The sequence below is a fragment of the Solenopsis invicta genome, chromosome 9 (genome assembly GCF_016802725.1).
Source record: "Solenopsis invicta isolate M01_SB chromosome 9, UNIL_Sinv_3.0, whole genome shotgun sequence".
Lineage (NCBI taxonomy): Eukaryota > Metazoa > Arthropoda > Insecta > Hymenoptera > Formicidae > Solenopsis > Solenopsis invicta.
Genome location: NC_052672.1, coordinates 3034323 through 3057603, shown reverse-complemented (window position 1 = coordinate 3057603; position 23281 = coordinate 3034323). Strand labels below are relative to the sequence as shown.

At 31.0% G+C, this 23281-nt stretch overlaps 1 protein-coding gene, 1 long non-coding RNA gene and 1 pseudogene across 4 annotated transcripts in view; 2 read left to right on the top strand and 1 right to left on the bottom strand.

The window, feature by feature from the left end:
• The window catches only part of LOC105196579, a 183825-nt gene extending 180056 nt beyond the window's left edge, over positions 1 to 3769 (top strand). The window contains exon 8 of the long non-coding RNA XR_005575542.1: positions 3519 to 3769. This is a non-coding gene — a long non-coding RNA (uncharacterized LOC105196579). The remainder of the gene's footprint in view (positions 1 to 3518) is intronic.
• LOC120356747 (TBC1 domain family member whacked-like) overlaps positions 1 to 23281 on the bottom strand; it is a 512462-nt gene that overhangs the window by 469566 nt on the left and 19615 nt on the right. The gene's annotated exons all lie outside the window — the stretch shown is intronic.
• LOC105200639 lies at positions 21809 to 22736 on the top strand (annotated as a pseudogene).

Genomic DNA, 23281 nt, shown 5'->3' with positions numbered 1-23281 from the left:
ACATCTTCTGAGTAACATTGAGAAGATACCTCTAAAGTTTAAAAAAATAACCCCTTTTAAAAAAGAAGTTCTGAAAAAATTCACTTAGAAACAAACGAGAAATTTTTCTCTTCAAAATTTATTTATTTATAACATCTTTTCTAAGTGGAATTATTTCTTAATAATTTGCATACACCTTTTGGGTAACATTGGAAAGATACTTGTAAAGTTTAAAAAAATAACTCCTCTTGGAAAACAATTTATGAAAAAAATTACTTAGAAGACGAGAAGTCTCTATCTTCAAAATTAATTTGTTTATAACATCTTTTGTAAGTGGGATTTTTTCTTAATACTTTGCATACATCTTCTGAGTAACATTGGGAAGAAACCTGTGAAGTTTAAAAAAATAACTCCCTTTAAAAAAGAAGTGAACAAAATTTATTTAGAAACAAACGAAAAATTTTTCTCTTCAAAATTAATTTGTTTATAATGTTTTCTAAGTGGAATTATTTTTTAATACTTTGCATACACCTGGATAACATTGGGAAGATACCTATAAAGTTTAAAAAAATAACCACTCTTGGGAAACAAGTTATAAAAAAATTCACTTAGAAGGCGAGAAATTTCTCTCTTCGACATTAATTTGTTTATAAATGTTTTTTCCAAGAAGTTATTTTTTTAAACTGTATAAGTAACTTCCTAATGTTACCCAGGTGTATGTAAGGTGGTTAAATTTTTTTCCGCTATTTCAAGCATTTATTTATTTAACTTAAATGTATAAATATTTAAAACAAAAATTCAATCAAGTTGACAAAATTTTGTCAAGCCTATAATTTTTTTCTAAGTACGGATAATCTATAAATAATTTCACTTACTCACAGGATTGTTCCACGGTGCCCGATGTTCCTCCCGAGCCTTCATCTCTTTCCAGATCCCAATCAATGGAGCACAACACTCGCGAATCTCGCAAATGAAAGATCAATTACGATCGCGTGCTAATTATCACAGCAATGCTCGACACTTTGTTAACGAAACTATCGACGAAGCGACATTACCACGTAGCGAAATGGACACACGATCGTGCGAGGTTATGGTAACCTTCATTCGCCTTCGTCGCCCGGCGCACGGCGCGGCGGAGAGTCAACACACAACATTCATTTCACTCCATATCACCGTACATGTCACTCGCGAACTGTAGCCGTGATAAACACGCGGCGAGATCGAAGCTGGAGCGATCCGCATCCACCGAATTGCGTAGCGTAATTGTGACGCCACCACCTTCGCCGCTGCCGGCCCGTCGACTGCTGCCCCGTCGTCGCTCATCACCCGTCGTCCGTCGCAATACGCATATTGCGACGACTCCTCATTGCACGATTGTTGCACGTACGTCCGAATCAATTTCGTCTTCTTCCAGGTTAGGTACATCCGCAAGAAACTCGATTCCGACACACGTGCGACAATTGTGCGAAGGAGAGTCGTCGCGATATGCGCGTTTCGGCGGACGACGGGTGATGAGCGACGACGGGACAGCAGTCGACGGATCGGCAGCGGCGAAGATGGCGGCGTCACAACTATGCTACGCAATTCGGTGGATGCGGACTGCTTCAGCTCCGATCTCGCCGCGTGTCTATTACAGGTACAGATCGCGAGTGTTACGTACGGAAATACGAGGTGAAATGATTGTTGTGTGTTGACTCTCCGCCGTGCGCCGGGCGACGAAGGCGAGTAAAGGTTACCGCGGGAGAGCGCCGTGTTTATTTCGCTACGTCGTTCGTTCGCTACGTACATACGTTCGGTCGTTTCGTGCTCGATTCTCCTTACATGTATAGTGTTTTCGTGTGCACCGTACAACAGTGCGCCGTAAATATTCGTATGAAATGACCGTCGCCCTGAGATGGCTACGCGCGCGTTCGATCATTTTTACGCTATCGACTTAGATCGCAACCTCGCGTGATCATGTGTTCTTTTCGCTACGTGATGATGTCGCTTTGTCGGTAGTTTCGTTAACAAGGTGTCGCGCGTTGCTGCGATAATTAGCACGCGATCGTAATTGATCTTTCGTTTGCGAGAATCGCGAGTGTTGTGCTCTATTGATTGAGATCTGGGAAGAGATGAAGGCTCGGGAGGAACATCGGGCACCGTGGAACAACCCTGTAGGTAAGTGAAATTATTTATGGATTATCCGTACTTAGAAAAAAATTATAAGCTTGACTAAATTTTGTCAACTTGATTGAATTTCTTTGTTTTAAATATTTATGCATTTAAGTTAAATATATAAATGCTTGAAATTGCGGAAAAAAATTTAACCACCTTACATACACCTGGGTAACATTAGGAAATTACTTATACAGTTAAAAAAAATAACCTCTTGGAAAAAACATTATAAACAAATTAATCAAAGAAAGAAATTTTTCGTTTTCTAAGTGAATTTTTCATAACTTGTTTCCCAAGAGGGGTTATTTTTTTTAAATTTACAAGTATCTTCCCAATGTTATCAGAAGGTGTATGCAAAGTAGTAAAAAATAATTCCACTTAGAAAAGATGTTATAAACAAATTAATTTTAAAGAGAAAAATTTTTCGTTTGTTTCTAAATAAATTTTTTTCACTTCTTTTTTAAAAAAAGTTATTTTTTTAAACTTTACAAGTATCTTCCCAATGTTACCAGAAGGTGTATGCAAAGTATTAAAAAATAATTCCACTTAGAAAAGATGTTATAAACAAATTAATTTTAAAGAAAAAAATTTTTCGTTTGTTTTTAATTGAATTTTTCACAACTTTTTTTTTAAAAAAAGTTATTTTTTTAAACTTTAGTATCTTCTCAATGTTACTCGGGAAATGTGCAAAGTATTAAGAAAAAGTCCCACTTAGAAAAGATGTTATAAACAAATTAATTTTGAAAAGAAAAATTTCCTGTTTTCTTCTAAGTGAATCTTTTCACAACTTCTTTTTTAAAAAGGGTTATTTTTTTAAACTTTACACGTATTTTTCCAATATTACTCAGAAAATCTATGCAAAGTATTAAGAAAAAGTCCTACTTAGCAGAAATGTTATAAACAAATTAATTTTGAAGAGAGAAATTTTTTGTTTTTTTCCAAGTGATTTTTTTCACAACTTTTTTAAAGAGGTCATTTTTTTTAAACTTTACAGGTATCTTGCCAATGCTATCCAGAAGGTGTACGCAAAGTCCCACTTAGAAAAGTTATTATAAACAAATTAATTTTGAAGAGAGAGACTTCTCATTTTCTACTGAGTAAATTTTTTCATAACTTATTTTTCAAGAGAGGTCATTTTTTTAAATTTTGCACATACCTTCGAGGGAACATTAAAAAGTTATATCTGTAAAGTTTAAAAAAATAATTACTCTTGGGAAAAAGATTATGAAAAATTCACTAAGAGGAAAATGAAAAATCTTTCTTCAAAATTAATTTATTTATGACTATTTTTCCAAAACGGGTCATTTCCTAAAAACTGTGCACACACTTTCTGAATAATATATTATAATTTAGATTTATAATTTGAATTTATATGCATTTTACAGATTAATATAGCTGTGTTACTACTCCGCTGCTGCGCATCAGTCCGGTGAGTTAAAAAAACTTTTTTCAATTTTTAAGTATTGAATCCTTAAAAAATTTTCATTGTAGATTTATGTAATGTGTACATATAAAATAAAACATATCTGAAAGGAATAAAGTAATTAAGAAATAACCGAGGGGAAATTCACAGCCGGCATTGGTGTACAAAATTTCGGCAGTGGACTGCCGAAAAAAGTAAGCAGTGATCTATAATATTGACGGCATTGTCGTCAGTGGTTGGGGAGTGGTGAGCTCACTTCAGAGTCGATTTTTCGATCATGGGGTTGAGCACAAAAATTTTTGAATACTTCGGGAAAGCTTTAGAATTCTTGTGCAGGCATTGGCGTATGATAATGGGCACGCGGTAGTGTTCATAATTGCATGGCATTGCCTTAATTTTAATATAGGATTGACGGCATTGTAGGCATTGACTAACAATAAGCATTGTCGGCAGTGTACAAAAATGTCGGCAGTGTTTTACAGCAATGCCAAAAATCGGCATTGGTGTACAAAATTTTGGGTTGTGAATTCCCCCTCGGAAATAACATTTTTACCATTTGTCATATAACATCATGGCAAATCAGTACGCGAAATGTCAACTGTACGAATGTTAGCTGCACAAAATTATTCATCCAAAGCTTCGTATTATCAGTTTTTTCGGATTAGTCACTTTTAGATAATTTATTTAATAAACATAACGGAAATTTTGAGAAGATTATACAAATTTTTAGGGTAAAAATTTTATCTCCTTTAATATTACATTCGATATTTTTGAAGAATTCCACTTTGGATTAGCAACGCATTAGTGACTCTACCGATGGTGAACTGATGACGGTTAAATAATCAAGTAAATTTCTGTAATATTCTACACTGAGGAGGATTCCGAAAGACGAAATGCTTAAATTAATAAAGGGATTAAATTAATAAAGAATTAAGAAAAGATTTATTTTAAATAGTTTTGATTTTATAATCACGCCCTTACTATCTTTTTTGTGACTTTATTCGTTAAATTTAGAGAGTCCATGTTAAAATTAGATTAAAAATTAAAAATTAATATTATACAGAATCCCAAATAAAAGATATTTTACAAAATATTTATAAAAACTCATTTTGTGGCATTTATTAATGTAAGATCTACAAAGAATCATTAGTTTGTGATTTTTTATAATTAAAAGTGCCTTTATGATATTAGTTGTTAGTATGCCACGAACTTTCTCCCCATCTCATAACGCATTCCCTTTTCCTTCTTCAATAAATTGTAAATTACGTTTGTCCTCTTTACGAATTTCTACATATAGGATGATTGGTAGAATCTCTACTCTATAACTAATACACTAAATATCATTTCTTTATTTAAGATAAAGATAAAAATAATATAAGCGCACGACTAAAAACGAAGGTTTTATGGAACTGACCAAAAAACTGTGAAATGTAATATTTTCATATTTTTAAATTAACCACATGTTTTTAAATTTGAAACCTCGACGAAACATAAAAACTGCAGTTTCTTGATATTTTACAAGTTCTTCGTGATTTTAATTAATTTATATCTGAATATCATATATCACTCAGAATATTTCTCATTCTTCTTGTTTTTATGGCTTCATATAAATTAATTTAAAAAAATTAAAATTAAGAATTATTTAAAGTTGACTATCGAACAATAATAATTATCCAACCTTTCTATAATTTTAATTAAATATAATATTCTTAGAGGTATTAATTATAATCAGATAAGCGAATTTGTTGAAATAAAAATTAGAAAAGTGCAATTAAAATAATTATTTTATTTTACCTTCTTTTATATACCATAATATTATACATGTGAATAATATTTTACATTTCTTGTGTATATACAAAATTTATGAACATTTTTAATAATTATTATATCGTATTTGTTTTAGTATTATTTTCTGTTCCCCAAAATTAAAAGAGGTTTCCAAAAATAAAATTCTAACCAGGGATATGAAAAATTAGTTACGGCTCTGCTCAAGTTTGTTTTGTGATATAATTTTGCGATAATTTCACTATATTTTTGAAAACCAATGTGAGAACGCTTAAAATCTGTTCAGAAACTTGTATAAAATTGAACTATTTGATCCTGGGTCGAACTATTTGAATCGAACAAACACTCGATAGATAACGAGTGTTCGAGTTTCTTCTTTGAATTTGCGATTCGACATTTTAATACAATTCGCTGTTTATAAAACTCACACGTAGTGCCCTCATGTTTTATTCTTCAGTAGAGAAACTTACTTTTGCTTACCATCGTATAAAGTAAATGTTATGTTAATATCGCGCGTGCACGAGCAGGGCATTTGAGAGATGATGGTGAAGCAAAATGATTTTAAAGTGCACGTCCTACACGAGCTATTTCTTATATATACGTAGTGGAAAATTACATTTTTTTCGTTCAGTTTTTAATTTGTAATTTAACGATATGTATTTTTATAAAAATTCTTTATTGACCTCTAGCTAATATATTATTTTATTTTCACTTATCTGATAAACTAAAATGTTAATTTCTAAGAGAGATCGTAACCAGTGTTTGTTGTCATTTGTATAATATTATCTATAAAATTATGAAGAAAATTATAAAGAAATTATTTTATTTTTATCTAAATTAGAATTTAGATAAACTCGAACACTCGTTATCTATCGAGTGTTTGATTCAAATAGTTTGACTCAGGATCAAACAGTTCAATTTTATACAAGTTTTTGAACAGATTTTAAACGTTTTTACATTGGTTTTCAAAAATATAGTGAAATTATCATCGTAAAATTATATCACAAAACAAACTTGAGCAGAGCCATAACTAATTTTTCATATCTTCTGGTTAGAATTTTATTTTTGGAAATCTCTTTCAATTTTTGAAGATAGAAAATAATACTAAAACAAATACGATATAATAATTGTTCAAAATGTTCATAAATTTTGTATGTACACAAGAAATGTAAAATATTATTCACATGTATAGTATTATGGTACATAAAAGAAGATAAAATAAAATAATTATTTTAATTGCACTTTTCTAATTTTTATTTCAACAAATTCATCGCTTATCTGATTATAATTAATACCTTTGACGCTATTATATTTAATTAAAGTTATAAAAAAGATGGATAATTATTATTGTTCGATAGTCAACTTTAAATAACTCTTAATTTTAATTTTTTTAAATTAATTTATATGAAGCCATAAAATCAAGAAGAATGAGAAATATTCTGAGAGTGATATATGATATTCGGATATAAATTAATTAAAATCACGAAGAATTTCTAAAATATCAAGAAGCTGCAGTTTTTACGTTTTATCGAGGTTTCAAATTTAAGAGCATGTGGTTTAAAAATTTGAAAATACTATATTTCACAATTTTTTGATCAGTTCCATAAAATCTTCGTCTTTAGTCCTGTGCTTATATTTCTGTTGTCGTTGCCTACTCTGAACTTGAGTATAGTACCGATACATTCTCATTGTTATAAAATACGTGTAAACAAACATATCTGTAGAAGTGTAACAAAATTATTATACTTTCATAATTTTCAATTCTTTATTTGCAGAAAATAAACAGTTATTATGTTAAAGTTCTTATCTTTGCATAATTAAAAGTAACCAAGTATAATTTAATAAGATGTATTAGGTATGATAAAAATTTGCAATATAAATTGTGGCTCATGCAGTTATTATTAAAAGCCGGAATAATTTAAAAACTTATGGACATAAATCATAAAAACTTCTGTGAATTTGGGATCTAACTTTTAATAAATAAAGTTTTTAATAGAAAAAAAATGTTAGTATTTTATTTGTAGTTGCTTGTAAATAATTTTGTTCGTAGTTTTATACACTTAAATATAAAATTTAAAAAAATTGGTTGTTATTCGACTTCGAGCTAGAAAAAAAAAACGCTGATATACCTAAATTCAGAATTGTTTGTAATTACTTATAGTGATTTTCCGGTCATTTATGGTTAAACCATTTAAAAGTTACAACATATTTACGATAAACAAAAAACGTTGTTGTCATAATTTTTAAACGATTCAACTTAAGCGATCAAAAAGTCATTACGAATAACTACAAATAAATATAGATATATTATTTTTCTCCAGCTCAAAGTTGGGTGATAACTATTTTTTTTTACATTTTATAATTTTAAATATATAAAACTACGAACAAAAATTATCGTTATTACAAACAACTACATACAAACAAAATACTAGCATTTTTTGTATTAAAAACTTTATTTAAAGCCGGATGCCTAATTTACAAATGAATCACAAATGAAAGCAATGTTTTTTTGCTAATAATAAGATTTATCGTGATGTTCTGGAAAAACTATCGATCATTTTTCTTCAATTTCAACTGTTATAAGCATACACCGCTGTTGATTGTGCTTTATATTTTATGCATTCAAAATGGTTGAGCAATTTTACGCCAAAGCTTATTAACAAGTGTCATTATATAAAACCTTGCAAATGTCTCACGCGATACATGTCTTCGGATTTCCTATTAGTGGAAGTTTAAAACGCCTGTCGTTATACATACTAAGAACACAAGAGTGGATTCTCCGGAATTTACAATAACGACTCGCCAAGAGCGGACCAACAAGAATTTTATCTCCCTCTGTCTATTTTTAGTGTCATTCGGAAAACTCGTCCACTGATATTCCACTAATATTCAGATTCACTCGTTTGCAGCTTGTACGACTATGCGTGACCGCGCATGATTTTTTACCGGCGCAGCAGACGGCAAAAATCACTCATTCCGAGATGCACCCACAGTCGAATATTTTTACTTTTACCGAGCTCCTCGTTTTGCGAGCTCGTCGATAGCGCAAAAAATCCACACTAACTACCGACAAAAATTAAGTTTGCTATATTTGTGAACGCAAACGCGCATTCGATCAAACGGTTTTTCTTCTTCTCCAACGATTTAGGTATTTAAACATTTGTGCAACAAATATCGGTACCCATTGCATATAAAAATATTTGATCATCGTCAAAATTACAGCTTTATAAAATGAACAGCATAAGATAGCAATAATATTAAATTAGTGCAAAAATTCTGCCCCTTTCGGTTTTATTACAACGCGATAACACTGGCAATACTACAGCAAATTTTATAGAATCTCTGATATTAAGTGCAACACCGCTTATTAGTAGAGATAACGAACTAAATTGAGTCGAAAAGTCATGTATCATTTTGCAATTTTCGCAATAACTAATAATTTATTAATTTATAAAGATATATCTGAATTCGCATGGTCTACCGAATGTAAGCGCGTGGTAAGATGACTGCCCAGCGGCAGAGAACCTCCAAATGGACCTTGGAGCGTCTCACCTAAAATCGAAGCGTAACCGCTCTCAGGTTCCTCTGATGACCTCAGCGGTCATCGTTACTACGCGGAGAAGTGCTTTTTACAAATGGCATTGACTATTACGCAAGAGCGGCATAATTGTAATTGCGTCATTCGCACAGAGCACCCCTCCAACATCTCCGCGCGCCTAATAGCGATGACCGCTTTGTTCATCGTATCTCACTCGCATTTGATAGACCAGGCGAATATGTCTACTTATATGAATTAATAACTCATTAACTATTACGAAAATTGTAAAATGTACAGGATTTTTCGATTGTTTATCCGCTCTGTCTGCTGATAAACAGTATTACCCTCCAATGTTAAACAACTTGTAAATCAGACGCTATCTGGAAAAAAAGTTGGTACTATTTAAGTATAATAACAGTGCTATTTTGTATTTAGTGAAAATGAGTTTAAAAAAGAAATATTTATGCGCGTTTTGTACGTACAAATTGAGGACAAAAATAAAAATAGTGAGTGCTATAAAAAACATCTGTGATGTATTTAAAAAATTTCCAATAAATCCTTTCACAGCATCTCCATTTTTGTTCTTTTCCGGAAATGGTACATTATAATCGTACAATTATTTCTTTTTTAGTATCATTGCCGCTGATATAAAATGACATTGTAAATAGTCCAACAATTGCGTTGTAACATAAGTTTACATAATGACACACGCGACTGTACGTATATGCATTGACATAATAATAAAAAATAATTGATTTTTATTTTTTAAATATTGAATATTTGCATCGAAAATGGTTATACAAGCATTACATATTATTACAGAGACGTTTCTAATATTTTTGAAAAAATAAAACCATAAAATAAAGTATACATTTGTCACTAAATTCTGTTTTTGTTTATTTAAAAGAAGACTGCTGCAGAAATTAAAAAAATCATTTGTAAGATTTATGATGGCTCGAGAATACTATATCCGCTGACACGTGTGAGAAGTGATTTAAACGGTTTAGAAATAGCGATTTCGACGTGAATGAAAGACCCCATGTTGTTAAGGGGACGAAGAAAGGTCTATTGGACTTGGAATAGGAAGTCCTCTCGAATCTCGCTTATTCACCAGACATTGCCCCTTCTGCTATTATTATCTATTCAAATCTATGTAACACGAGTTGTTTAGTAAGCGCTTCACGAAAGATGCGAATGTCCGAAAATGGATCGATGAATGGATTACTTCTACTGATAATAGTTTTTTCAAACACGGTACTCGTATGCTGGCTAAAAGATAGCAAAAAATAATAAAAAATGACAGTAAATACTTTGATTAAAGAACATTGTTTTATTTATTTAGTTTAATGAAAAAATGATTGAACAATTTGGGAAACTTACAACTTAATATAATTCAATATAATATTTGTTAGTGATATACTGCAACAAGAGCATCGTCAAGAAAAACGTCATTTTTTCAAAAAGACCAAGATTTTAGCACTCGTCTAATACTTACAATTCAAACAAATCAATTTATAAAAGCTATTTCTGTTGCGATTTATATGTGTGAGTTAACAGGTATATGTTAAAATCTGTTTCATAGCAATATAAAATTTCGTTATTAATTCTAAAGGATGGTTGTTAATTCATAAATAATGTAAATGTGCTGTAAAATGTTATTTTGCTTGTTTCTTTTTACATATGTTTGTTATAAAGGACATGTACAAAGACAAAGAATTTTAATTAAAATTATATATATTTCCATGCTAGTGCTTTTAATCTTTCTTAAGGAAAAATATCATGGTCCTAAATTAACATTTAAATACAAATGAACAAAAACGTACTGTTAAAATACACGTTTTATTCTTTTCAAATCTCGTAGAACGAAAAATCGAAAAATTGCATAGCTCAACTTTCACTCTTTTAGAGTGACATTTCACTCTGCAATATTTAAAGAGTTCACTTTTATCTTGGAATCTAGTTTTGGAAATTCGGCTTCGAGAAATCCTTTTATAAAATAGAATCCTCTTGCAAGACAAAAGTAAAAAGATCTCATAATACTGCGCCTTTTTTTTCTATCCTGTGTGATTCTTTATTTACAGAAATAGTTCACCGCGTCCATTTACTGAAGGTATTATATGCAATTGGAAATCAAATGTTCCGTTTTAAGACACTAGCGTGTTTCACTGGGAGAACTAGTGCACATTGAGTGCACTCGCTGCGGGCAACATGTTTCACTAATTCGGCACGAAAACGGTGTGCACTGTTTCACTGGGAAGTGCCAAGTTTTGCATTTTAGTGCAAAAATTCGGCAGAAACTTTGAGAGACGGTGCCAGTTGAATGCAATATGTTTACACGGAATGTGGAGAATTTTTTTAATCCACGGGATGCATGATTAGCATTTGAACCATGAGATTTGCTTTCTTCGTCATTATCCAATGATGAAAATAAATTGTTATTAAAGAAAATTCGCGGAAAATTCTAATGGTCGGAAACTTTTAACGCTTTCTACTGAAAAAACAATGTTAACTCTTACCAGTCTTAACATCGATGCACATTGAGTGCAATTGTTTTGTTCTACTTATTACGAAAACCAGTGTTTTATGATCAGAATTTAATGTTCCACTGACAAAATTGATGCAAACAGATTGCACTGAGTTCAAATTTTACTCCATCGTCTTTAAAGACGATCGAAGACCAGTGTAAATTGAAATTGAGGCTGTGTTTGTGCTTTAAGATATGATATTATATATATATATATATATATATATATATATATATTGAGGTATGATATTAAATTACTTCACTTAATAACAATATTGCTTCTACCTCTGTATATCTAATACTATTTATATATCTAATAATAGTTGATATTCTGATGTTTAAAATCTTTAATTTTTTACAAATGAATAAATCAGAGTATTCATGTAAAATAAACTATTTAAAGTTGGTGCATTATTTATTATTAGGTAAAGTTATAAAATGGATAAGGTTTCAGTAAAATGAGTATTTTACTGGAATTATTGTTTTCAAATAGTAGCAATAAGGATAAGAATAATATTTTTATTTCAAATATTATACAATATATAACAAAATTATTAAAAATCTCTGCTGGAAATATTTGATTGGAAGTACGATAAAAAATGAAATCATTGAAAAATTATTGAATATATTTCCAAATTAATCATAATATTATAGAATTTTATATAATACTGTAAAATATAAAATTAATTGTACTATTGAAAGAAAAAATATCACATTTTTTAAAAGATGTCATAAAAGAATGGAAAAATGGATTGAGAAAGAGAGAGAGAGAGAAAGAGATTTTGGGTTAAAAAGTGCAACCAAATTTAACATATAGTTTTACATATAATATTAATATTAATTTAGTTAGTGAAGATTGCGTCCCAATTGAAAATGTTATCACTGATCAAATGCTCGAGTATGAAAAAAATTGAATTATTTAGCAGAATTAATAAAAAAAAATTTAAATTCTGAAATAACCATGTATGTATCAGTTGAAAAATACTATTACACTCATTCAAAGTCAGAGATTTTAATTTGAAGCTAGTCGAGAGACAGTTTATTTTAATTAAAAAAATATATATATCAAATTACATTCTATTAATGTTTTTTTTATTAAAAACATGAATATGCTCTTTCTAAATCAATTAAACATTTTGTTTTTATACTAATAAATAAAAATGCTTTTAGTCTTTCAACTATAGCAGCTCATTCATATAATTATAGAATTGGTACTCGTGTAATAGACTGTTGCTCACATGTAGAAACAATTCTTTGGTTTCTTGCTTATGCTTGTTACTTGGATTCGATACCTATTCTTGGTAAATATTTAAATAATATATTTTATGTCGAAGCCTCTTCAAATTCTAATGACAACAAATAAATTTGCGCTATATTATGCAATATAATAGAAAAAGAAGTAAGTTCCAGAACAATGCTACATTAAAAAATCTACGCATTAGATGAAACTTTATAGTAGTGTGGAAATCCATCATTTTAACATTCTCGAAACTGCACAATATGTACAGATGTATCACATCTGTAACACATTTAACGAGACTTCAGATTTTTTGAATAAGAAATTAATTATTTTTTTAATTATATTGATTTTATGTAAGATTTAGAATTTTCAAAGCATTTGATTTTTAAGTGTATCTTCAATTTTCAGTGAAAAAAGTTGCAAAATTATACCATAATGAAAATAATTAATTAATTGAAAATTATTACTAACCGAATTACTATTAAAAACAAATTCTTCAAGGCAAATTTTGATCACTTTCTCCTAGATTTAGATAAACAAAAATGCTACCATCGTATTCAGTAACCCAAAAACGTAAAATTATATGTATAATTTTTGTAAATTTTTTAGCCCAAAATCAGCCTATTTTATTCATCATCCTTTAGATACTCACTTTAATTAAAAACTGAATTTTTACTAAAATATTGATATAATAATGAAATAGGATCCATTGGAAGAGAATTTAAATACATTTTAATAAAATTTCATTATTTTTCAATAAAATATTTCTATCAGTGACATTTTTACCTTCTATTGATTTCATATCATTTTTTCTCTACATTCCACATTAAAATACTTCTTCATTGCATTAAAATATTAATTTGCTTTTTGGATCTATTTTTAAATAAATCTTTTAAAATAAATTTTGAATAATTTAATTATTCAGAGTTATGGGGTGACAACAGAGAATATATGATGTGCTTTTCTAAAATTGCACTATTGTACTAATGCAGTTTTCGCCAAAACGTAATACAGCGCTAGTACTGCCCTAATTTTCCCAGTGGAAAATGCACTCATGTCATTGTCAGTGTACTCGGGCAGTGTCGCCTAAACTCAACAAATTTTCAGTGCGCATTCAAATCTGCTTAGTGAAAAAACATGAAAACAGCTGCCGTGCTTTTAGCTATTTATGCTTGTAAGTATGCTTTTAATCATGAATAATAAATTTGTATCCCTTGCAGTAAATAGAGAAAGTTTACGGATTCCAACATACACTACTTTATTTTTATATTACATTTCCTAAACAAAAACTGAAAATAAAACCTTGAAAACATAATACTAAGAAAGTATCTTCTATCAGATAATACGGCAATTTTATATAATATTGTTTTCAAATTTTACCTAATTAAGTTCTTCGTAAATTAAGCAAAAATGAGCGTGTGACAAAAAGATCCTTAAAACCAATATAATAAGTAATAATGTTCCATTTTTTTTTCTTTCCTTATCACGTGAATTATCAATATAAAATATTTATGAATTTATTGTATATAAAAATATTTAGGAAAAATATTTTTACTTCGATGTAAAACGTCTAATGATTTTTATCTATACAAATATCTTAGCAGGATACAACATAACGCGACAATATATAAAGATTAAATTAGTTATTAACTTAATAGCCAGATCTCATAAAAGTGACTTTTTTCTATTCTGTATAGATGTTCACTATCTGATAGTCTGCTTGTAGACAAATACGCCATTTTACGCTGCGCTCCGATTTTTTTATTTGAAACCGCATTATAAAAGAATTAGAAAGAGAAACATTAAAAAGTTTTGAAATGCTACAAACTTGTAAAATAATCGAATGTTGTTAATAACAATGTTCAATAAAATTTAACTTTTTTTTTCTTTGGCTTGTGGAGTGCGACTTCTTGAAGATTTTTTGGTCGTAACATTTGAATCTGCTCAGAAAAAATTTAGCACGTTATATTTTTGAGGATAATAGTATAACATGGACTAAAAATGATAAGTTTTATCATATTCAGAATTGCGTTGTGTTTAAAAGAATTAACGACTAATTGTAAGTAAAAGTCAGTAAGCGAGTTATAAGTTAGAGATAATACACAACGATACGTATTGAAACTCAATTTAACATTGTGAGAACTCAATTTTTTTTAACACGTACATACATTTCGGACTTGACTTGACTTTCCTCGGCTATCCTGTTGCTATCGGAAAATAATTAACATTAATGAAACGCAAGACATAAAACAAGATCAAATCGCATTTACAAATATAATAAAAAAAGAAAAAACTCCGTAGCTATGGTGCAGCCACTTGTGCACGGTCTGAAAGCATCACAAACAGCGCTCAGCGTGTCATATAGAGTCTGATTTACAGATTATTTTCCTCTTGTCATGAGAAATTCAATACGTAGAATGGGAAGATCTTGGTTCTTTATCAGAAACTTTGCGTTTCATCCTTATGTTACTGATCCTTATGCCACTAATTTCCAATGGTTGTCAACCGTTGTCCAACTCAGAACGAATATTTTCTTTCAAGATCAAAAGTGCGGCGAAGACTTTTCACAAAATTAAAAACATCATAATATCATAAGGTAATAAAAAACAAGTATTAAACGAATGTTAATCGATTAGGAAATAATTTGTGCAATATTAGCTGATAAAGTGTGTATTGACTTAAGCATGTTTGCGCGTACGTGTCGATTTTGTTTTCACGCATATCGTGAATACGCACAAACGCGATTTGTCGCTTGTCGGTACATCAAACAATTTTCATGCGAAGCGGCGCTGTCTGGACGTGTCCGTAGAAGAGAAATGGTCAAATGAAACAACTTTACAAATGATAGATGAATATGAAAAGTCATTCGTGTTGTGGGATGCAAACACCCATTTCATTTCAATCGGAACAAGAAATTAGATGCATGAGAAGCAATTACAAATGACATGAAAATTGACATACCTCCAGCGATAGGAACAGCGAAGTTCGCATTGCAGTATCCATACTTTTTTTTTATTTTGAGATCACAATAGTATTCAATAAAAATTCCAAATCTTCAGAGGACATCCGAATAAAGTTGTGAAATTGTCCGCTGGTTTCATAAAATTTAAATCATCCAGCAGGTTATGAGCACCACTTATTTTCCTGCTATAGCTATGTTATCCACCATCTCTTAGATCATCTTTTTACATCACGTTTGCAAAATATGTATTATAATGTATATGCTGTAGCTGCTATGGTGATGTTTCTTAGTGACATTTCGCTACTCGCTCAAATGTCTGAAGCACAGTTTTGCGCGCACGAACAAATATCGTCGGAAAAAGTTTCCACGTACGAGCATTCATGTATGCAAAAATGCTCAAGTCAGTTGGTACACACCTTTAGGTGTCATATTCTAGTTCGCACTTTTATTTTTGTGAGTATTATATGATTAGTGTTTCTTGAACTTCATATCTCGAAATTAACACGACAGTCGCAAGAAGATCATTCGCCTGCAATTATGTGTTTCCGGAGTGTACCACATGAAGGCAACCTTTAATACGTTCCTTTTCTTATATCCTTTTTTTTTTATTCTTGTTTAAGTTTTGCCTACGTTTATCTAGATTTATCTAAAATCTATATAAAAATATTAGAATTGGAACACTTTTCTAAATTTTTGTAAACATTTATACTTTTGTTATGATTTCTATAAATTTTTCTTCTTAAAACTATGTTAAACTACAACATATGAGTATTACAACATTTTATACATTTCTAAGTAGCTTACTCTGGCGAAAATAAAAAATTAACAAGTTCTATTAAAATTAGAAATTTGTAGAAATTATTAGATTTTTATTCGTGAAAATATTAATTTTTTTAAAAGAAATACTTACTTTTTCGTAAAAATATATTTTTTTTAAATATATGTATTTATCTAAAATTAACAAAAGTACTCCAATTCTAGTATGGCATAAACTTTTAGATTGTTTTTTCGTCAGGGTTTAACTGCAATTTTTTACAACTGTTACACGATAGAGTCAATTTGGAAACTGTAATAAATTCAATTTCAATTTCAGCATCCAAAAAATTACAGAAAATGTCTATTCCCGTTTCGAATGTTTTCTTTTTGATAAATTTTATAATTTTCATTGAAAAATTCTTAATGCTTCTCTTTTTTTAATGGCATATTCATTGAACAAGAATAACTCTGTTTTTCACGATATTGTGAAGAACCTTTCGCAGAAGAGGGTCGAGATAAGGAGCGATAGCAAGAGTGCATCAAAAAAAAAAAGCTGAATAGAACGGCGCCGACACTTCCTGGATTCGTGTAACGTCTCATCCACTTGATTCCGTCCCCCGTGAGAATGGAGTAGCGTCGCGACACAATGTTGATGCCGCGTAAACAATTTTCGTAAAAAAATTACTTTTTAATCATTATAAATACGAAAATATATCTTGCGTTTTTCGCAATAAAGAATCAATTTTTCTGAAAACTCTTTCGCTATCGGTAAAAAAAATTATCGGCTGTATTTTTAAATAACTTTTTTTTAACTTCTCTTCAAAAAATCGAAAGAGCATTTTTTTATTTTAGTGGTTGTAGAAACATCGGTACATAATGATGATCAAGGAATCAAAGTCAACGAAAGTCAAAATGACTTTAATTTGATTCAAAATAGTAATAACACGTTTTCCGCATATAACGTAAAATTGATGACAACGTACTAAGCAAATCTGCTCAATGACCGAAAAGTTATTTTACGCTGGCTTTAGGCTCTTGTGTGCAATGATATCTCTCTTCACGTATAATGAGCAGCATAATGAGCATAATGCATCATCCTTTTGCATTATTTTTCCATAAAATAATAATTTCAAAAAATTATATGTTTCTTTAGTAGTTTTTCTCGTAGAATCGATTAACGTAATCAGTTTTTCTGTGTAATCAATTTTTAATAATTTGTTCATAACAATTAGTTACACAATTGATTTTTACAACGTACTTTTTATGTTAAAAATAATTTTTTACGCTCCGATCCCATTTCTAGTTATTACTTTCTGACTATCCTTGCTGGTCTAATCCATGGGCTTTAATGAGTTAATTATTATATCAAAACCTTTATTTATTATTATGAGTTATTAGCATGTGACATAACGCAGCATCAGTTTAATTTACTCTTATTTTAAACATATAACCGGGAAGTATATCTTTAAAGCGAGAAAACGGTTAACTGGTCGAAAGTAAATCTTAGTGCTCAATAACAATTTCTTAAGTGAATTCTTATTTTTATCTACAAATAATTTTTATTTATTTAATTATTTATTTTGATGTATTATTATGAACAATCCGAACCTTCTATCTTCTCTAAGAGAACGTTTATTAATAAACATTAATCCTATAACTTTCATACAAGAACGTCCTAACAGTTTAAGGGGGGAAGATCATGTAATCGGCCGAAAAAAGCTGATTTTCATAAATTTTTTTGCGCCACAAGACTTTTAATGAACTGTCCATAACTTTTCTCACATATTTCTTACGATTCGTAAATGTGGAAAAAAATTTTTAAACAAGATTAGAGAAGGTGCACACATCAAGGCGGAATTTCGCAAAGCAAGTCATGCACACGCTAGCCGAAAGATCTCGCGATTTCTCTCACCGCTACGTAACTCAGCTACGCTCAACCCGCGAAATCAGACAAAACTCACACACGCACAATTACATGAACTTACGATACAACGACGGCTTAGCTGTGGCGATACAGGCGCGGAACTAAAGAAACTGCATTAATACGGCGGGATCGGGCGAGCAACGTCGCGGCTGTAACAATGGCTACGTTTACAACATTTCACGCGAATACGAGACAGTACAGAGTGGACTGTACTTAATTCTGTCAGCCGCGACGTCACCCGTCTTTGATCGCAAAATAGGTGACTTTACAATTCGTTTTGACGCTCGTCTCACCTTCCGGCGCGGCACGGAACCTCTCTCTGCGTCTTCTCCGGAAGTTTGGCCTTCGAGTCCTCGGCACCAGTCTCCGGTTCAGGGCACGCTCACAGCACAAGTGAGCAAGTGATCGATTCTCGATCCTGCGGGAGGCCCGCGGTGTCGCGCCCCACTTATCGCCACTGCCGCTTCCGCATGGGCTGTTATCAGGCGGCTAGATCCTGGCGGTGTGCGCGTTATTCTATCGTTCTGCGCTTCTGACGTCGATAGCGCGTGAGGCCCAAATTCGGCAGGTACTTTTCGTTTGTAACGTTCGGCATTCTCGTAACTGATATCGGCCGGCCTTTTCTTCGGTGGCGGATGGCCGCCGCCTCAAGCCCGTGACGCCTCCCCTGCACGGTTCTAGTTATTGTCTCGTTCTCGTTCTTGTCTTTTAGCGTTGGTTGGCGTAGCTTTGCGCTACTTCTGCCTGCGGAATCGTACTCTGCCGTTCCTGAAAAATTAACTCCTGACAGACAAGGTTTTTTGTTCGGCGGTAAACGAAAGGGACAGTGTGAGCGGTACAACCTGCGAGCCCCCGCGTCTCGGGGTGCTCCGTAAATTCCTCGGCGATGTTCCTGGATTCTTGTTTCCTTCTCGGTGCCTCTGAGTGGACGAGACGTTTTACCCGTACAAGATGTTTTCCCGCAGTTACCGTTTCTCTTCTCGGACCTACCGCTTACTTGAAATTAATAGCGGGCGCAGGGATGGCACAGAGACGAACACACACACTTAAACGGTCGCGCCAACGAAATCACGCCTGCTCCCGAGCCGGAAGGACGCAGCATCCGTGTCGCGCCTCGCGGTCCGGCCATACGGCCCTTGTGACGGACAATGAACGCAAGTTGCACCATATATATATATATATATATATATATATATATATATACATATATATACATATATTGCTCCAATTTCATGTGTTTTGAAGTTATTTTTAAAAAAGTATTGTAAAATAAAGTGAAAATGGTACGTTACGTGGTGAAATCGTGCATAAACTGCAGCGAAAAGTATTTGCCGGATGAGCAAGCAAGCTTTTACCGATTTCCGGAAAACGCAGTAATGCGTGAAGACTGGATTCGGAGAATCGGAGAGTTATATGCCAAAAAATATTAAGAGTGGTAAGTCTTATTAAATATTATTAGTTAATCTTTTGTAATGTTATTTCCATTACAATAAAAGGTCAAAAGATTTGTTTGCAAAACATGAACATTGCATAAGAACTTTTGTACGGCTCGTCTTGTTTTTCTTTCTTGTTTTCTTTCTTTAATTATAACTAGAGGAGAAGAAGGTATTATGGCTACTGTCGACAATATGGCTACCCCTACTATTTTTGTTATTAGGTGACGTATTCTAACAATTTCTTATGAAGTTATTTGTTTAGTAGCCCGCCGTTTTTTAATGGTGCTAATATGTCAATTCATAAGGAATGACAATTGTTATAAGGCATTTTTACTTTTGAGCACTTCACTTTTCAAGGTACACTTTTAACCTCTAATTACATACATTTCATCATTATTCTTAAACTTGAGTGTATTATCACATAAAGGTATATACACCCGAATGTTTATTTGTTATTTAATTTCTTATTCAGCCGTATACATTTCAAGTTATACAAAGTTAAAGCAGTAACATAGAATTTTGTTAATATGGTTTTTTAAGCGAAATTTTTATATCAAAATATTTCTTCGATAAATCGATTGTCATTCTAAAGAGCGATGTTTAGAAACATTAGAGACATCATTTTATGCTTATTGTTTAATGTTAAACAGGGATAAAATGATATTTTTAAAGAAAGAGCAGTAAAAAGATCTGTTTTTTGGCTCATTTCTTGAACCTCAAATTTCAAACTTTTTTTATGCCAAATAGTACTATATAATGGAACATTAATCCCAGAGAAATTTTAAAATGAGCATAAGCGCGGTTCCGGAGATATAAAAGATTGAAAGTGATGATTTCTCATAACATAGAGCGCCGTTTTTAGACTTCTTTTTTGTTGTTTGAATAAAAATTTTCTATTATATTTTTGCGCGCTGAACACGAATCTGGTAAGCAAATTGCTCTATTACGTCAGATTTCTTAGAAAAGTATAAAAAATGATTATTTTTACCTCACCATGGCGTTAAAAAAAAATCTATTTCTATCTATCTAAAAATCTATCTAAAAAATATATATAACGAAGTGAAACACTGTTTTTTATGGATTTTTATCCCGGATTGAAATATGACCTTAGTTTTCGTCTAGTTTGAAAACTCCCCGAAATAGATGGAATTGAAGTGACACGTGACACGTGACACCGTCTTTCACAGATCGAAATGCTTTTCTACTGAGAGTTTCCTTGCCTCTCACAGATTAGGGTGCTTTTTTAATATGGGTAATAGATTTTTAGATAGATAGAAATAGATTTTTTTAACGCCATGGTGAAGTAAAAATGATCATTTTTAACACTTTTTTAAAACATTTGACGTAATAGAGCAATTTGCGTACCAGATTTGTGTTCAATGCTTAAAAATACAATGGAAAATGCTAACTTTTATTCAAACAATAGAAAAGAAGTCTAAAAATGGCGCCTTGTGTTATGAGAAACCATCACTTTCAATCTTTTATATCTCCGGAATCGCGCTTATGCTTATCTTAAAATTTCTCTGAGATTAATTTTTCATTACATAGTACAATTTAGCATAAAGAAATGCTTGAAATTCAAGATCCAAGAGATGGGCCAAATTTACTGATGCTCTTTCTAATGACACTTCTAAAGCTTCTAAACACAGGAAAATTTTAAACAATAAAAAATTTAAAAAATATAATTTTGTATCAAGGTATTGTGTTTCTTTTAAACTAAATCAATTTAAAAAAATTTTTTTTATGGATAGCTATATTACAATCACTTTTTTCTTCCATCAATTATGCAGTGCATTAGATTTTTATAAATCACGTCCTAAATAATAAATATTTCATTACTTTGAGTATAGAATCGTAGTGAGTTGAGTATAGAATAGTTAAACAATATTTTGACGAATATAATCGTACAAATAACAATATAAAATACAATATAAACAAAGTTATTCAATAAAATGGAAATGTGGGTACCATATTACCCTCTTCTCTTCTGTTAACTATAATACTTTTTATTTTGAAAATTATTTGTTTTACAAAATATCAACGAGATACTTGATGCAGTCAAGTAATCAGAAATATTATCTGCAATTATGAAGAAATACCAAAGCAAACAAGCTACAAAAAAAAGGCAAGATAATATGTTTATGTACATACAGTAATGAGGGTTAAAGGGATAAAGAAGGGTTAAAGGAATAAAAGGTTACAACACATTTTCTTCGATGGTTTTTGGAATGTAGACTTGCTTATCCATCGGCGAACGTAATTGGTTGGATCCACAGATAAGAATCAATTACGTTCGATGAACAAGTTTACATTCTAAAAACCATCGAAGAAAATGTGTTGCAACATTTTAGCTCATAACTGTATATAAACTTTTTAATTCCACACCAAAGATAATTATTACAATCTTTGTAACGTGTGAAATGATTTAACAGAGCAAAAACGAAAGGATGCAACTTGACACAACCTCTTGTTGATCATCTAAATGTTAGGTAAATAAAACTTTCATTCATAATTTACTATAATTTATACGCATATTAATATAAGACTATCGTTAATATTGTTTTTACAATGTAACTTAAGCGTATACTCGAATCAGCAGAAACTAAATGCGGAAACGAAGCAACTCCAGCATGGTACGATTAATTTTGAAAAAACAGACGCAATTGTGGTTGAATTTAGTAGAATCCTTCTCAAGCTCTTTAAAAAAAATCGGGAATACAAAAAATTGAGCGTGGAATATAGGAACCATGAAAACGATAGCTACTGCCTTAGAATATTCATACAAAGGTAAAAAGCTTATATATTGCTATATATATCTTTGTGTAATAAAATGTATCTAATGTATTGTGTATTATTTTCAGCCACGCAAGAGAATCAAAGTGCTGGCAATATTTAAAGGCATAAATGGGTGGAATGTCTACTCTTGCGAGTATAATCTGGTTATTGTCACAAACATTGTAAAAATTTTTTGTTTACAGTTCCATCATATGAAAAAGAATTGTTATTAAAATGTAGAAATAATGCAATTTAAATTATCAAAGAAAAACTTTTTGTACATAATTTTTCATAAAGTTAAATATATGACTTAATATCTTGTTTTAATTAAAAAGAATTATTGAAATATTAGATATTTTATTTATTCCAAGATACATATTTATTTATTGTATTTTACATTTGTGTGTGTGTGTGTGTGTGTGTGTGTGTGCGTGCGTGTGCGCGCGTGAGGAGTGGGAGTGAGGAGTGAGTGAGTGAGTGAGTGAGTGAGTGTGTGCGCGTGAGTGCGTGCGTGCGTGCATGCGTGCACGTATATTTTATATATAGTAATAAATAGTTATTATTGTAAAATTAAATTTTTACTAATAATAATTTTCATCTAGCTTTAATTTCATGTGAAGACCTATAAAAAAATAATAAAGAAAAACTTTTATAGCAAATTAAAAAGAAAAAAATATTTAATCATTTTTATGTTACCACTTTTATAAAAATTCAATACTAAAATATAATAAAACATTAAAATGTTACATTTCATTTTCCTTTGAAGCAAGTAAAATAATTGTAAA